We start from the raw sequence: 17,588 nt of genomic DNA on the forward strand, positions 1-17,588 counted from the left end.
AAATAAGTTTCTAACTTACATATACAAAGTGGGGTCTCTATTTTGTTTCAGAGGTGGGCTGCTGGGCAGGATACACCAATGCAAAATTAGGTTCAGAAAATTCCGAAAGAAAGAAAGAAAGGAAGGGAGGGAGGAAAGAAGGAAGAGAGAGGGAGAAAAGGAAGGGGAAGAAAGGAACAGAGAAAGGGAAGAAGAAAGGAAAGAAGAGAAAGAGACAGAGACAGAGATGTGAGAGACAGAGTAAGAGAGAGACAGAGAGAGAAAGAGACAGAGAGATAGAAAGAGACAGAGGGATAGAGAGAGCTAGAAAGAGAGAGGGAGTAAAAGAAAGAGGGAGAAAGAGAAAGGGAGGTAAAGAGAATGAGAGAGAGAAGGAGAGAAAGAAAGAAAGAAAAGGAAAAGAAGAGAAGAGAAGAGAAAGCAGCCTCAAGAGAGAAGAAGGGATTTGAACTTGGTAACTAGCTAAACGAGAGGGACTCTTGTGTCCATCAATAATACTCCCCAGAGTCAAGGTTTCTATGATACTTGAGGGACCCAGTGGTGTTGGATTGAACACGGGCACACAGCGCTTTGCAGGCTGCCCTGGACATCCTTCTTTGGAGAGGCTCGACGGTGAGATGGGGCCTGCGGGTCGCATGGCTTCCAGCTGGAGAAAGATGCCCACTGGGTAAATACGAAGCCTGCGGCACCCTGTCTTCACTGTGTCCTCCATGTCTCCCCGTGTGACCTGAGTTTGTTAACCCCTGTAATTCTGAGGCTGTGCCGCAGGGCCAGCAGGATTTACACGTGCAGATGAGAGAACTGAGCCTCGGAAGGGGTGCGGAGAATTTCCCAGAAAGGAAGTGGCTGACAGATTTCCAGGGGTCTGTGGGACTCCGCCCCCAGAGCCCTCGGGAGGGTTGATCCTCTTCTTGTGGGAAAAAGGAGGATGCCCTTTGTCCCTTGTTGTCACTCCAAAACTCGCAGGGACTGGAGTGTCCTTCTGTTCAGGCAAGTTGGGACATGTGTTCAACCACCTGGGCCTCAGTTTCCTCCCGGACCCCTATCTGCCTCCCCGAGGCATGCTGCGGGATGAAACAAAATAGTGAGTGTAAAAAGCTTAGTAAATGGAGACTTGAAAAAACATGGCAGCGGGTCTGCTACGCAGTCATTCAGTTGGTGACGCCCGTCTGAGCAGGGAGGGGAAAGGTGGGGAACCGACGTTGTGAGTGATGGCCATCGTCTCATGGGAGGCCCTCTTGCTGCCAGTGGGCTGTACCTTCAAGCACGTTTCAACATTGCTCACACAACTAAGAGGTTACAAATGTAATCTTAACATCCATCTCTCTGTCGCCAATGATTTTTTAAAAAGATCCACGCTGGCTTCTCTTTTATCTGGCATGAGTAGGTCCTACGGTATCCAGCTCAATTAAATGTTACAACTAAGAGTAGCAGATCAACTCTACACACTTCAGTCATTTTTAAGGACACGGACTGCATGAGCATATGCGTGACATTTCAGTGTCATGTGAAATGCCCTTCTGTGGATGAGGACTCTAAGTTTTAGTGCCTCAGCGTCATGAAAGAACACTGGAAGTCATGGACTAAAAGAGGTGCAGGGATCCTAGCCATCACGTCGTTCAGGGGATTTGGGTTATGTTCTGTGGCACCTTATAAACAATGGAAGGTTCGAACTGGGCTACTCTAGGCTGCGTTAGTTTGCTGGGGCTGTGTAACAAAGTACCACAGTTGAGTAGCTTAGAACAATACAAAATCATTATCTTACAGTCCTGGGGCCAGAAGTCTGAAATCAAGGTGCAGGTAGGGCCTTGAGCTTTCTGAAGGTGCTGGGCACGGGAGGGGGTGGGGGAGACCTCTTCCTGGCTTCTCCCCTTGTCTCTGGTAGCCTCAGGCTTGTAGACGGCCATCTTGTTCCTGTGTCTCTTCACATCATCTTCCCTGTGTGCACATCTCGGTCCAGATGTCCTTTTATATAAGGACAATAGTCCTATTGGATGATGGCCCACTTTAATTACCTCATTTGAACTTGATTATCTCTGTAAAGACCTTGTCTCTAAATAAGGTCACACTGAGGTACTGGGGGTTAGGACCCAACATTTTTTTTGGGAGGTGGGGAATACTATTGAACCCATAACAGATGCTTATAACAGATTGGAGCTCTGGGTAAGATTTGTTGGAAAAAGAAGTTCACTGTTAAAATATTTTGTGGATCGATTACATGAAAGGTAAGAAAACTAAGGCCTAGTGTGAGGTAGATGAACTTGAACAAAAGTTGTACAGCGTATGTGGCAGATTTTCAGATTCAAACCCGGGTCTTGGGACTTCGTGTATTTTCCAGGGCACAACAGGGGCTGCCATGTTACTTGACAGAAAGTTATGACTGCTAACATGGCGGCTAACCCAACTTTATTCTTTAAAGTTTTTATTAGTCTTTTCATAAATGTCCCTTTTAATTGGAGAATTTGACATCAACATTCTGTTGGCTGGAAAGAGCCTAAGGCAACGTAAAGTAATTGTCTTTCATTAGAAGAGTTCAGAAGTACATTTGATGATCTCTGTCAGCGGCTGAAAAATATTCATTTCTTCCTGGAATAATTTTGAAGTGAAAAGGTGGAAAACAATCCAACATTTAATGACATACAATCAATACTGAATAGAAGGAACATAAGTGTTGTTGGGCTTCTTTTATTTCTTTATTCCCTCTCCACCCTGGGTTTTTTTTTTTTTTTTTTTCCTCCCTATTATCTGACAAGACTCATTGACAGATGCTAATTTGAAGGGCTCAGAACTTCTGGGAGAGGGGAAGCCAGTGTGGAAACCCTGCATAGTCTTGATTCTCTTGCAACAATTTGGGAATGTGGAGACCCACAGAAGGAAAGTAACCAGTCCGTGAGATTTATCTTGTTAGACTAAGATCTCCGTTGTACTGTTTGGCCTGAAAGGCGGCCTGACTTGACTTGTTAGTGACAATTAAAAAAATTATGTTTTCTAAAAAATAGCTCTAGATTTATTTCTACCACTTTCTGTATTCCAAATCATTTATTTCTGTTCTTTATTCCTTCTTCTGATTTACGTAATTTGATTTTTTGGTTATATTCCAAACTTAATTCTTTGTTATTCATTACTCTTCGTATTACAGTTTTTATTTTTCTCACGGGGCCAATTTAGCTGCAACCCATGGGTTCTATAATAAAGTTTTATTGTTGTTTTTTCCAATTTTGCAGTTTCTGTGTTGTCCTCATACTCAAGGGTTGTTTAAGTTTTTAGATGTAGCCTTTCATACCGCTGTTTTCTTTTTTGAAAAAAAAATAGTGTTTATTTTGTAGAATAGCGTTAGGGAAAATTGAGCAGAAGGTACAGAGATTTCCTGTATGCCCACTGTCCCCTTTGGTCCTTACTCTTTGTGAGATGAGAAACTTCCTTCTCTTTTCTGTTTACTCTTTAATTATGCCGGAGCACATCTCATTGTAGTTTCTTAAGAGTGCTCAGTAAGTAAGCACCCCATGTCCTTGTGTGTCGATAAAGACCTTGGGACACCAGGGTGAGGTGGTGGGGGGAGGGGTGGCAGGGCTCAGTCGGTTAAGCTAAGGGTCAAACTCTTGATCTTGGTTCAGGTCATGATGCCAGACCATGGATCGAGCCCAGCATCTGGCTTTTCACTGACAGTGTGGAGCCTGCTTGGGATTGATTCTCTGTCTCTGTCTCTGTCTCTGTCTCTGTCTCTCGCCCACTCTCTCTGCCTCTCCCTGTTCCCTCCTTCTTTCTCAAAATAAATAAGTAAACATTAAAAAAAAAAGGCCTTCATTCTCTCTCTACATTTGAATAGTAGTTGGACGAGGCATACACTTGCAGCTTGAGAGTCATTTTCTTTCTGCTTTGTACCCACCCCATTGTCTTCTAGCACCCATCACGTCTCGAGAAGCGTGATGTACTTCTAGTTCCTGATCCTTTGTATGTGACTCTTTTTTTTCCTCCGGAAGCTTTTAGGATATTCTCTTTACTTTTGAAGTCTTGTAATGTCAGAATAATGTGGTGTTGCTTATGAGCATGTGTGTTTTCTCATTTTACTGAGCGTGTGGTCTAGATATCTGTATTTTTCAGTTCTGGGAAAATTTTCTTGTTTTATTTTTTGAGTTGCTTCACTCTAGTCTTCTGTTCTCTCTACAATATGTTAGATTTGGGAGACTCTCGAATTATCCTTGAGATGTCTTACCTTTTTCTTATATGTTTCAGTATTTTGTCATTTTGTTCTATTTCCTGGGAAATCTCCCCAGTATCATTTATGAACATTTCTATTAATTTTTGTCTTTGAAAGTATACCTTTAATTTCTAAGAACAATTATTTCATAGAAAAACGTCTTGTTTTAGTTTGGTGAAAGTAAAATATATTCTTGTCTCAAGATAGCATTAAAAACTTTTTTCCCTCTGTTCCCTGTATGATTTCTCTTTCCCTCTGGGTTTATTACCTTTTTTATATTTGCTTATTTTTCCTCTATTTTTCGTATCAGATGGCTTTCCTGCCATTCTGGTGGTTTCCTTAACTTTGGGTGGTTTCCATGGAGGCCTGACAGTCACCTGCTGGTTCCTGAATGCCAGGATATGGTGGCCTTTTCTCTGGTTTATTCAGTTTTCCCAAGTACATACTCAAATCTGTTTCCTGGAGGACTAGATGGTTGGTTTCCAGCATTTTCTATATGGGCTGTGAAAGTGGAGCTGAGAGTCAAGATCCCTCCATACTTGGTTTTTCAGTTACACTGCCCCATCCCAAGTTCACACATAAGGTATCTCTGCATCCTGTAACATTTCCCTCTCTGTTTCTCCAGGACACAGACTTCAAGGTTCCCGCATGGAGTGGGAACCATCTGTTGGCATTCTGTTTGAGAGCACAGCTGGGGAGAGGCTGGGGTAGGCCTTTCTGTGGGTGGCTTTTGACCATTATATTCAACCCTGGGCCTCTGACTCCAGAGGCACTGATTGGGGGCAGGTGGACTTGCTTTTTGTCCATAAGCCTTTTCCTGCAGGCTCTCTAGGCTATCGTTTCCTCCAGGCCATTGAATCAGTCACCACTGGCCTATCTGCCTTTCATTTCCTAAAAGTATGTCAGAATCTTTCGCCCGCTGATGTACACAACATCACTGCCTTGCTTTAGGGGCTACGCATTTCTCCCCTTTGCTATAATTTCAGTGGGGTTTCAGGTAAAATGGGGGCAGACAGGAAGGAAGATAATTCTACCGGCAGAAGAGTCCTTTTCACTTTGGAGTCGGCTTAAGCAAGCTCACTGTATCCCCTCCCTAAGTGTGCAAGTTCTAAGTTCTTTTACTGTGAAAATTCATTGTTATTTCCAAAGGGTTTTCAGGCACAGAAAACTAGATAGAGCTTCTTAGGAAGAGCAGGGATGAGGGCCTGAAACAACTCATGTAGGTCCCAGCCCCTGGGGAGAAGTCGTGCTGGACCCCCATGGGCACCTTGTGACAAATGATCTTGCTGCCCAGCGTGGGGCTCTTCCAGATGCTGAACACCATTGAGGGGGTGGCGGGCAGAGCCCGGGAACTGAGGGGCAGGACAAGGCCTGACTGGCTCAGGATAGAGGTTTCTGCTGCACCTGACATTGGTGGATCCGAGGGCCCACAGAGCCCTCTTACTTACAGGCTGGGAACCCATTTGGCAGACCACATAGCAAAGCCACCAGAGCTACAGCATCTCTCCAGATTCAACCACTTGCATCAGCTTCACAGGGAACTTTTCTGAGTATATTTTCTGTGACAGGCGCCATGCTGATCACGTGACAGGCATTGTCTCAATTTTCAGAGCAACCTGAGAAATGAGGGGCCTTCTCCACATTTTAGGGATGAACAAACTGGAGCCCAGGAAAGTAAGAAGTAAGAATCAGAACTCGAATCGAGGTCTGCTTGGCCTCTGCTTTGACCAGGACATGAAGTAGATTTAGGCCAGAGAGCTCACCAGCAGCCTGGGGGCCACGTTTCACCATCGCCGTGGATGGCTGCCCCTACGCCATGGGCCCACACAGGGTTCTAAAAATATTTTGAACTAGTTGCCAATGTTGGGAAACTCAAGGAGTTTACATAATCATCCAGAATTCCAGCTTTTTTTGAAAAGTCAGCAGGCTTGGCAACAGTACCCTGGGGCCGGGGCGGTTTATACCTTTCAACAGCCTGGATGTGCCTGGTACCCTTGTGTGCGGCCCCACCATAGCCCAGGTGAGCATCTGGCTCCCGGAGAGCATGAAGTGATTCTATGCAGATGTAGCCAGTCTCCACAGATACCTAGGAACAAGCCGGGGCGCCTGTCTGACATTTTGCCACTGTCCCCACCACTTCCTGTCACTCCCTGTCACGGGTCCTCTTCTTGATGCCTGATCCTGGGCTGGTGTAGTGGTTCTCCTTACAGTAAGATCCAATAGGCTATGGTGAATGAGCTGGACGTAGGAGGGGGAACTTGTAAAGCAGTTTCATGCATAATCATTCCCCATGAAATTCCCTTCCTGGGGTCATTCTGTATTGTCCCTGGATGTGTCTTGGTGCGTCTGGAAAATAAAAGTGCTCTTCAGTCTAATACTCATGTTGCTACACCCTTCTGCCCCTCCCTCTCGTGCATCTCGGTCACCAGTCTGCTGTAGGCTGAGGAGGCCGGTGGGCTGGCTTGTTTACGTCTCCTGGCTGCATTTGTCCCCTGTGGCTGGCGAGTCAGTCATTCCTAGTCAGCAGTGGGAACTGGTGGACAGGACGCCATCCAGTGCAGCTGGAATGGCTGGAAAGTGGCTTATGTTTACGTTCCCAGCTGAGCTGACCATTTTGTGATTCCTACCTGGGATCTCTACCTGCAGTTCAGTAGTTTTTTAAAAATGTTCGTCTAAATTTCTATGAGTTCATTTATTTTTTTGAAGAACTTGTCTCGTCTGTTGATACAACTTATATTTCTTTAGATTGGTGAAGTGTTTCTTTGGCAGCTTATATTTGAAGATTATTCAGGCAGAACTGTGGTCTTTTGTAAATGATGGAATTTAAAATGTACATGTTGGGAGGAATGTATATTGGCACAGCCACTGTAGAAAACAGTATGGAGGCTTCTCAAACAATTAAAAATAGAAATCCACGTGACCTAGGAATTCCACTACTCGATTACCTAAAGAAAATGGAGACACTAATTTGGAAAGATATGCGCACCCCTGCTATTGTATTGCTTATAATAGCCCAAATATGGAAGCAACACAGGTGTCCATTGATAGATGAATGGATAAAGAAGATGTGGAAAATTATGCAGCCATAAAAAAGGATGAGGCCATGCCATTTGCAAAAACATGGACAGAACAAGAGAGTATTATGCTAAGTGAAGTAATTCAGAGAAAGACAAATACCATATAATTTCACTTGTGTGTAGACTCTAAAAAGCAAAACAAATGAATAAATAAGCAAAAAGCAGAATCAGACCTATGAAAACATGGGACAAACTGGTGGTTGCCAGGGGGAAAGAAGTAGAGGGAATGGCAAAATGGGTGAAGGGGAGTGGGAGATACAGGCTTCCAGTTATAGAATAGTTAAGTCATAGGAATAAAAGGTACAGCCTAGGGAGTGTAGTCAATAGTATTTTAATTGTGTTGTGTGGTGCTGGAAGGTGGTGGTGAGCATAGCATAATGTGTGAACTTGTTGAATCACTATGTTGTACACCTGAAATGAATGCAACATTATGTGTCAACTAACCTCAAGTAAAAATATTTAAAAATACATGATTTGTATATTATGGGTTAAATTTTTCAAAACAGTAATGGGTCAGAACTTATAATGGAAATGGCATATACTTTACATAGTGAGCATTTCAGTGTAAAATATCTTTGTTTTTTAAAGTTTATTTTATTTTTGAGAGAGAGAGAGAGAGAAAGAGAGAGAGAGAGAGAGAGCACAAGCAGGGGAGGGGCAGAGAAAGAGAGAGAGAAAGAAAGAGAGAGAGAGAATCCAAAGCAGGCTTCAGGCTCTGAGCTGTCAGCGCAGAACCTGACGTGGGGCTCGAGCCAATGAACCGTGAGATCATGACCTGAGCTGAAGTCCGATGCTTAACTGACTTAGCCCCCAGGTGCCCTCAGTGTAAAATCTTCTAATTGGACTGCTCTTTGCCTTGGCTACTTCATTAGTGAAAATATTCCTCAATTTAATGCTGTATAGTATGAAGCAATCTTTCCATAATGTAAACTTGCTTATGATATTTTGATTTCATTTTAAAACTTGTAGTTTCCTCTTTTTATATATGTTTCATACTTGATATAATAACTGCAGACACACATGGAAGAGATATGTGTCAGCTGTTGGGTTTTATAAATGGTAAAAAACACCATGTCTTACTACTTGGACTACCTTGGGTTCCATTTTAGCCCCTGGGCTCCTCTGAGGTCTCAGGCTCCTTGAGATGGTACAGTGGAGCAATAGCCTTTTTGGATGACCCCAGGCTATTTTGCTTCTATGGGGTCCACAGCCTGTCTTCTGAGAAACCTGCACCTTTGTTCTGTTCACTTGGTGTTTAACCAATTCTTTACATCAAATTCTCTCTGTTAAATAGAACTGGTGTGGTTTCTGTTTCCCTAGATGGACCTTAGACACGGCAGCTCTAATATCTACCCATTTTCTCAGTTCTGCAGATGAGGCACAAATTATGCCTGAGAAATACTGATTAATTTCCAACAGTGCTTAAAAAATAATTTCTCCCCTTGAGTTCTCTTTCTGTCTCTTCACATCCATTCCTTTCGCATCTCGTGAATTTTCTCGCATTTCTATGAAGAGAATGGAGTACATTTGCCAACTGACTAGCTGGAAGTATCTATAGCAATGGTTCATTTAGTCAAAGGTGCTAGTAGAAAGATGTGGTGGGTTGTACATAAATGGAAGAATTCTGAATCATGCTTCATTTATAAATATCACTTCTACTTGACAATGTCTGTTAGCCAAGCAAAATAACCAAAGGAGGAAGGATTTATTTGAAAACCTGATTTACACTAGACACAGAGTGTTTACATGACTGAATAGATTTCCTTACTTTTCATCTCTCCATTCACAGCGTCTGTACTGTGATTTTTATTCTACTGACCTTTGATATAGGTCAGCTTTATTGTTCCTATGAAACTGTGGTGAAGAAATGGGTGGGCGTTCAAGAAAATGGTTATATAATTAGTGTGAATAGAATTATGAGGCAGAAAAGACTTTGAGAGGTCCTTTGGTTCATCTCTTTGGCTTCAGGCAAGTCAACACCTAAACCAATTTAGACAGAAAATATTCAGAGAATTCCCCTTATTGCTTTTATTAGTTTAATTCCTGTGTTAAAAAGACTTTCCTCCAGAAATCTCTCCTTGGATTTTGCTTTGAATTTAGTCTCTCCAAGCCTCCCTCATTCATTCAACACAATTCTTTTGAGCTTCTAGTACGTGCCGAGGACTGTTAGCAAATGAGATAGCCTTCCTGTAGCCCCAAATGCTTCTGCCAGGACTGATGAGGGAAACATGTTGCAGGAAGGCAGAGCTCAGCTGGGTGAAGGAAGAGCTTTCCAAGAGTGAGAAACGCTCGAGACGGATTGCACTCAAACATACCCTTGAGTCACTTGGCCGGAAGTAGTGGGGGGAAGGAGCAGCTGCTGGGGGCTTGGACTGGATGCCCTTCAAGGTCCATTTTAACCTTTGGATCCCGTCTCTCATCTGAGTACTATATTGCCATGTTGGCTCTTTCTTCCCATTTGATTTTCAGGGAAGTCACTCTTCCATTTATCCTGGACTTGTTGACAATGAATTAGTTATTAATTGGTAATTGCTTAGTCATTAATATTAGGGAAATGACTCCTCCTCCTGATTCTCTTAGAGGGTTGCTCCCTGCCTTCCCTCTCTCCCCATCTTCTCTCCCCATCTCACCACCCAGCTGATGCCCTGATTACTTTCCCTGTCACACCAAATACTTCCCTGCACTTCCCACAACTCAAATGCAGTTCTACGTTTATTTGAGTAAGCCTTATATAATATATCAGTTATTTTCCACTGTATTTCAGCTTCATGATGCCTGACACAACACCTAGCACATAGTAGGGCTTAATAGTACATGTGTACATGTATGTGATATATATGTATATGACATGATATATATATAACAACATGCGTATATAATATACACATATTTTGAAATGATTGATTAAGTCCTTAGTCATTGACTGGATTTGTATAAAATGAAAAGACAGTGACATTGTATTAGGATTCTCCAGAGAAACAGAACCAAATATCCATATCTATATATCTATGTCTATATTGCAAAGGAATTAGAATACATGATTTTGGGTTCCGGGAAGTACAAAATCTATAGAGCAGGCCAGCATGCCAGAAATTTAGGTAAGAAATGATGTGCAGTCCTGGGTCTGAATTCCTTGGGGCAGCAGGCTGAAAACTCATAAAGCGAATCTATGTTACAGACTAGAGACACAGTTGCTTCTTCATGATACCTCAGTCTTTGCTCTGAAGGCTTTCAACTGATTGCATGAGGCCCATAGCCCCCATTGTGGAGGTTAATCTGCTTTACTCAAGATCTATTGACTGTTGATAAATCAAGAAAAAAAAATCAAATCTTCATAGCAACCGCTGTACTAGGATTTGACCAAACGAGTAGATCTCATAGCCTGGCCAAGTTGACATATAAAAACCCAGCATCAGGCACATAAAAATAAAACTCGTTTTTGGACACACATTAGACTGGGCGCCATATGAGGCACCGTGGCAGACAGACCGTAGGGTGACCCCCAACAACTCCTGCCCCGTGGCCTCCGTGCTTTTGTGTGATCTTCCCCCTGGAAGTTTGGGCAGGACCTATACTCCTAACCAGCAGAATATGACAAAGGTAGTGGGATGGTGTTGCTTCGTATGAGACCGTGTTAGCTGGCTGCAGTGAGCAGCTCTCCCGTTGGCTTGGAAGAAGCAAGTGGCCCTGAGGTGGCCTGACTGCAGAGCGGCTCGGGTGGCAGGGACTTGCGGGTGGCCGCGAGGAGCTAAGGCCTTAGTCCCACAGCTGCAAGGAACTGACTTCTGCCAATGACCATGTGAGCTTGGAAGAGGGCCCTGAGCTTCGGATGCGACCTCAGCCTGAGCCCCGATAGCAGACCCAGAGCACGGTGCCCGGCTAAGCTGTGCGAACGCTTGCCCCATGTGTGAGGTAATAAATGCATGTTGTCTTCATCCACTAGAGCAGGCTCATACCGCACGTCGTACACACCCCACCCTAACGCTAGGGGTAGGGCTCAGTAGGTGCCAGTTGAGGTGCTGGGGCTCAGCAAAGTCAAAAAGCGTGCCTCCTCAGAGTGATTTCAGGGCACAGTGGAGACTCCCAGGGCCTTCCAGCCCACACCCCCGCTTCTCCTCAGTTAGGCGTGGAGAACAGACCAGATAATGCGCTCTGTGAGATGGTGAGGACAGAAAGAAGAATCTGTTGTGTGTATGTAAACAGAGTCCAGCAGGTGAGACTTAAACGTCTGTTTTTTTTTGTTGTTGTTGTTGTTTTTGTTTTTTTTTACTTGAGAAAGACTCCAGGAGACTGTGTCACTTTCTCCAGGGGCCAGCAGTCTCCAGACTCCCTCTGAGGCTAACCTTAAAATGCCAGAGGGGCTCTTAATGAGGAAGGAAGGGTTTAAACATGGTCCGAATTGATCTTCCATTGCACCCCTGTATGTCCTTCGATGGACGCCGCTGCAGACCAGGTAGGGAGGAGGTGAGGGCGGGGGAGGGACACAGGACTCATGGCCGCTCCCGCCCTGGGCTGAGCTGAGCCAGCCTGGAGGTGCCAGCAGCCTGCTTGACAATTGCCTTCTCACTCATCGCAGTAAATTAGCTCCCTATGGATCATGTTGCCTCCTGGTATCTGCGGATGTCAGGACTTCTTATTAGCTCTACCGTCTGGGACTCTCTTCTGTCTTTACTTAGTTCAGGAGACGAAACTAGGACACTACTGGGTGCCCTGAGGCTGTTTTCATGCAATAGCCCTGCCTTGGGGGACACACAGGTTTAATCTGGTCGTGAGATGAGGAGAGGCCGGGCCAGGACTCCCGGGCATGGGCTCAGAGATGACAAGGCCCTTCCACGGGTCATGTGTGGTCCCTTGGGCAGCAGACCAGTTCTTTTCGGAAAGGGAGCCTCCATGATGTTCTTTTCTTTTCTCTAAAATGGGCAGTTTATTCCTCCCTTCTCTGTTACGTGATGTGTGACCTGCTCAGTGAGCTGCCCTACCCACGGCTGTCTGGCTTTTCTGCTGTCACCTCCCTGCACTGTCCCTGAAGTTCCAGCTCTTGGGAGCCACCTGCATTGCCAGGGGTGCCTGACTTCTCACCCTTCCTTCCTTCCTTCCTTCCTTCCTTCCTTCCTTCCTTCCTTCCTTCCTTCTGGAAGCCTCCAATGCTTCCTGGCCAATGCTCAGGCACTCTCCAAAGTACAATGTGAGTGGGTGTCCCCTGCAAAGCTCTGCCAGATCCCTAGGACTCTCTCTCTCTTGATGACTGGCTTTGAAACTTGAGGCAAGTTGATCGGCTGCTCATGGCTCAGCTTTCTAATCCACAAAGTAAATCTTATGATAGTCCTTACTTCATATGGTTGTTGTGAGGCAAATGAGGAAATGCATGAAAAAGGCTTCGCACAACACCCGAGGCATATGAACTGTCCAAAGAGTTAGACACACCTTCATGCTGGCTTTATTTATTTAGGCATCTCTGTCCTCTCTCAGTCTGTGAGCACCCTGAGGACAGGAATTGGTTCTCAGCTGTCCGTGCTGGTCACTGGGTCTCACTGTGGCAGGCTGTGTTCTCCACTGATGGCTGCAACATGCTCTTTTCGCAGACTTTGACACTCTTCCCAGTGGGCGGTGGAGTCTATTGAATATAAGTGGGCTCGTACCTGTGGTCTGAGTGATGCTGTGTGGCTTCTGAGGCTGGGGCATAGATGGTGACACACCTCACAACCTGCTCTCAGAATCCAGTCTCCATGCTGTGAGGAAGTCCAGGCCTGGGCTTCCACCTGGCCCACAGCCCTAGGTGGGCTCCAGGCTGAGATCCAGTACTAACATGGCAGCCATGAGACGGAGCCATCTTGAAGGTGCATCCTTCCGGCACAAGCAGAGTTGCTATTTGGAGCAGAGCCAAGACAACTCAGCTGAGCTCCTCCTAAATTGCAGATCTGTGCGCAACATAAATGATCGTTGTGGTTTAAAGCCATTATGTGTTGGGGTAGTTTGTTACTTGGTGCGAATAGCCAGAACATCCACGGCAGCCCCTGACTTAGAAGGTCTCGATCAGAGTGCATTAATGACTCAACAGGGTTCGGGTATAAGTCTGCCTGCCTTTGGAATGATCTCTTTCAAAGAAGGAGGGATACTTTCTGAATCTCCGACTCTTCCCATGATGCCCTCGGCTCTGTAAATGTTGGCTGAACTGACCAAAATAGGTGAAAAGACTCAATTGAGCAGTATTTGTAGACTGTTATTGCCTGCCTAAACTTCTGCCCAAGGAAGCATAGGATAAGTGTCTGTCCTTAGGGAGCCTGGAACCTATTGGGAGGAGAAAACACATAAAGGCAACAATTGAAATGTAACAGAAGAAACTACATGTTCAAAAGCCAAAGCCAAGGGGCAAGAGACCAGGGGAGAGTTGGAGTTGAGGTGCGCTGGGAGAGCTGAGGGGGCTGGAGTGTCAGATGTGCCGAGGGGAGGGAAGAGGGCATCCAGGTGGAGGGGGGAGAATGAGTGGGGTGGGGGGCAGCAGGTGCTGGGAGGGAGCGGAACTTGTGGGTCCTCAAGCATCAGGATGAGGACTGTGAGTTGGATTCTTTTGAGGCCCGTTTTAGATTCCAGAACGAGGGAGTGACTTGGTAAGCATGTTTGTTGGGATCACTTATTACACAGCAGGATCCAGGATTGAGGGTGCCAGGAGCCTGGGGAGGGTGACTGGAGGTCCCAGCAGTAATCTAGGGGGCTGCTCTGGAGGTCTCTCCCTGGCAAGTGGCCCATGGGTGCTGCCCAGTCCCCTCTCGGATGACCCTTGTCCGTCTGCTGGAATGCTTATCATCTTCCAGTAGCACAGCCTTCTTGTTGGTGAGATGGTGTGGGGACCCAAGTGACAGCCTTGAATTCTGGCTTTGTCTCTACTACAGAAAATACTCAGTGACTATTCCTGTTATTTTATGTTACAGCTTCAACATGTTTCCACAGCTGACTCTGGCACGAGGTATATACTGATCTTTTATTTGGGACAGTTGGGGGACTTCCCAAATAGCCATCATTCTCCAATTTATAGTTTATCCCTTAGAGCAGCTACTTTAAGGGATGCTTGAACTCATTCAGTATATACTAATTAAAAAAAAATTTCAGGATCTCACACTGTTTCTCCTTTGCAGTGTTGTTCACCTACAAATAGTTGGCAAAGTCCATGCACTTGACAACTATAAAATTGAACAGTCATTTTTTTCTAAGGAGGGTTCAATCCAGGCAGACAATCACAAAACATCCTAAGGGCACTTAGGGACTTTTGGTCCTGGGGAGAAATGACACCAGAAACAGGTCTCCTAGAATTGGGGCTCATCTGGGGGTGGTGTAAGTCTTGCTGAGGATGTTAAGTCTTGCTGAGGATTTCTTGCTGAAATCTGGAGTTTATGAAAGATTTTGGAGCAGATTTGAGCAGCAAGAAATTCTCTCTCGCTCTCTCTTGCTTTTGCTCTCTTTTTCTCTGTTCTTAAATCAGTCCATCCGTCCGTCCGTCTGTCCACCCACCCATCCACCCACCCACCCATCCACCCACCCACCCATCCATCCATCCATCCATCCATCCATCCATCCATCCATCCATCCATCTTTCCTGTATGCTGATAGATCTTTTTCATCTACAAATCAAGATACAGTTGATTTATTTGTTAGCTTTATTGGTATTCAGCAGAATTGCCCAAATCAATGATTTGATTTGGTTATGTAGACCCAGATAAAATATTAACACGTTGTCCCAATTAAGTTAATAATTTTTGAACTGGGTCTTTCTCTTCGGTTCCATTTGTAATATGTGATTCCCTTTTAATATTTAGCATCACAGGTAGGTACTTGTTACTAATAAAATAAAGGTAGAGCTTTTGTGGTATTTGAAGCTCCTATAGGTCTGTGAAAACTGCCTTGTGGTCCCATGTTCCTCTAGCCACTCCTGATTGATTCTTTTTCCCCAGGCCAGCAAGGACAAGAAGCTCCTTTTGGTGTTGATTGGAACCATTAAATGGAGCACAAGGGAAAAGCACATGGTCCGATTACTATCTTTCCTAAATGGGATACAGAATCTTCTTATTTCATAAGGCCTTCAGCACTGATTTAAAAAAAAAAAAAATTCCTTTCTCTTTCATTTACGAAAGGTGCCTCAGGCATCCATTGTATGATAGGTGCTTAATAAATAATAATAACAGTTATTATTATGGAGCAGAAATCTCCTGATCCTTTCACATGAATGGAACCTTGAGACCTCTTTCTATTCCAGAGGCAGATGTATTTGTTTTAACACCACGTTATTGTGGCTTTTTATTTCAGTGCATCAGCATTCTGTTTATCCACATGCTTCAGGATTTATGGTTATGACTGTGTCTGTTTTTCTGTCTCCTCCATATTCCCAAGCTCCACATTCTTTTCTCTCTAAATTCCAAGAGTTCAGATAACAACATAAAATGCATAATAAATTTGGGCTCCCGTAAATTATACAGGAAGTGAATGAAGCTTGCATGGGATTAGACTCATTCTGCCTGCTTTTCTCACTTGAAAAAAATTTGATGAGTTTATTCTTTATCACTTTGGGAAATAATGTAAAATGTGATTAGAGGCCTGCATCATCTGGGCTGTGTTCCCAGAACTGTTTTTATTTAGTGTTGCTGTATTTGGGTGATGAAATGTTTATGCCACAGCAGTAGATTTTTCAAGTTACACCATATTCAGTAAAGATAATGCATTTAAACCTCACCTTGTCCATTTTGGGGTAATCGGGGTAGGGGAGTTTTTGCTCTAAACTTTATCCAAAGCATATGGGATGGAAAATATTTTTCTAGGGATGACACGTTTCTCATCCTTTCATAAAATGCATATAATTTCATCTTTTCGTCAGAGTGGGTACGAACCTGAGTTGGGGAGCATCACAGTGTCTACAGGAGTGATCAGGACATTCTCACACTAAACATCCCCAGGCTGCTTTCTAGAACTTCTACATTGGATCTGTCTCCTCCTGCATTCCCAGGCTGTTAATTTCTTTTTTTTTTTTTTCTGCTGCTGTTTCTGTGTGGTAGTTCCCTCTCTCTCACCCACAGTCATCATGTGAACTTTGAGATGGAAAGATAAGAGGGTACTGTTGCTATTGTGTGTGAAACAAGAATCAGTAAGCTAGGAACAAGGCACCAGGCTCTGGGTGGGAACTCAAGCTTACGGACTATGCTTCTGCTCTGAGAAGCACTGGTGCGACCTTGGGCAACAATCTCTGAGGACCTTCGTGCTCCTGCCGTAAAATGATGAAGGTAGACCGCAAGACCTCTGGGCTTCACATTTAGGAGTTTCCCAAAGGCAGCCTTTTAGTCTTTGTGCTTTCTGACAGGCGTAACGGCTCCCCAGATGCCGGTTTGCTTACCTGCGGGTTTTTGCTTATCTTCCCAGTAATCTGCTGGGTGTCTGCCCTCAGAGGAAGGGAGCATTAGCCTGGTCATGACCTAGCCCTGCCCTCGGTTGTCTATCTGGGAACCACTCCCTCAAGAATTGCCAGAACATAAAATCTCCCTCTCAGATGCTGCCTCCTATAGGAAAGCCTGATCTGGGACAGAGGTTCAGTAAAGATTTCTGTGCCTGACTGTATATGCTGTACTGGAAAAACATGAACAAAAAAATACGTTAAAAGATGTAAGAACATAGGGTAGGATAAATAGTGGTGCTCTAGTTTCTAAAGCCTGTGACTCTATTACCATGCATGGTAAAAAGGCTTTAGGAGATGCAGTTAAGGATCTTGGGTGGGGAATTGTCTTGGATTCCTTGGCCTGGATCTGATGTAATCCCAAGGGACTTCGTAAGAGGAAGGCAGGAAGCTGGCTCTAAAGGTGGAGGAATGCTAGCGGCTTCTGGAAGCTGGAAAAGTCAAGGAAACAGATTCTGCCCTAGAATGTCCAGAAAGGAGCGAAGCGCTGGTGACGTGTTGAGTTCAGCTCGCCTCAGGCTCCTTTGACTTCCAGAACCATAGGAGAATAAACGTGTGCTGTTTCAGCCACAAAGCTGGTGGAATTTTGAGGCCACAGGGAGCTAATGAAGACCTGACGCTGCTCTCGCCGTCTGAGTTATTCTTGCTCTGGCTTCTCCACAAAAGTGAGCGAAATAGAGGGTTCCAGAAAAGATGGGCAGCATCCGTTTTCCCTGACACGGAGCCCAGAGCTGTGCTGTGGACGATGCCTGAGCCCAGTTTTCTGGCTCATTTGTCCTGACTGTCATGTCATGGACTGTGGACCCTCTTTGTAGACACTGGTTACCCGGACAGTGGGAGGGAGCCTGGTAGAGACGGTGGTCTTCCCCAAACTGTCTGC

Source organism: Hyaena hyaena, unplaced genomic scaffold, assembly GCF_003009895.1.
Source record: "Hyaena hyaena isolate Hyena2069 unplaced genomic scaffold, ASM300989v1 scaffold_95, whole genome shotgun sequence".
Classification (NCBI taxonomy): Eukaryota; Metazoa; Chordata; class Mammalia; order Carnivora; family Hyaenidae; genus Hyaena; species Hyaena hyaena.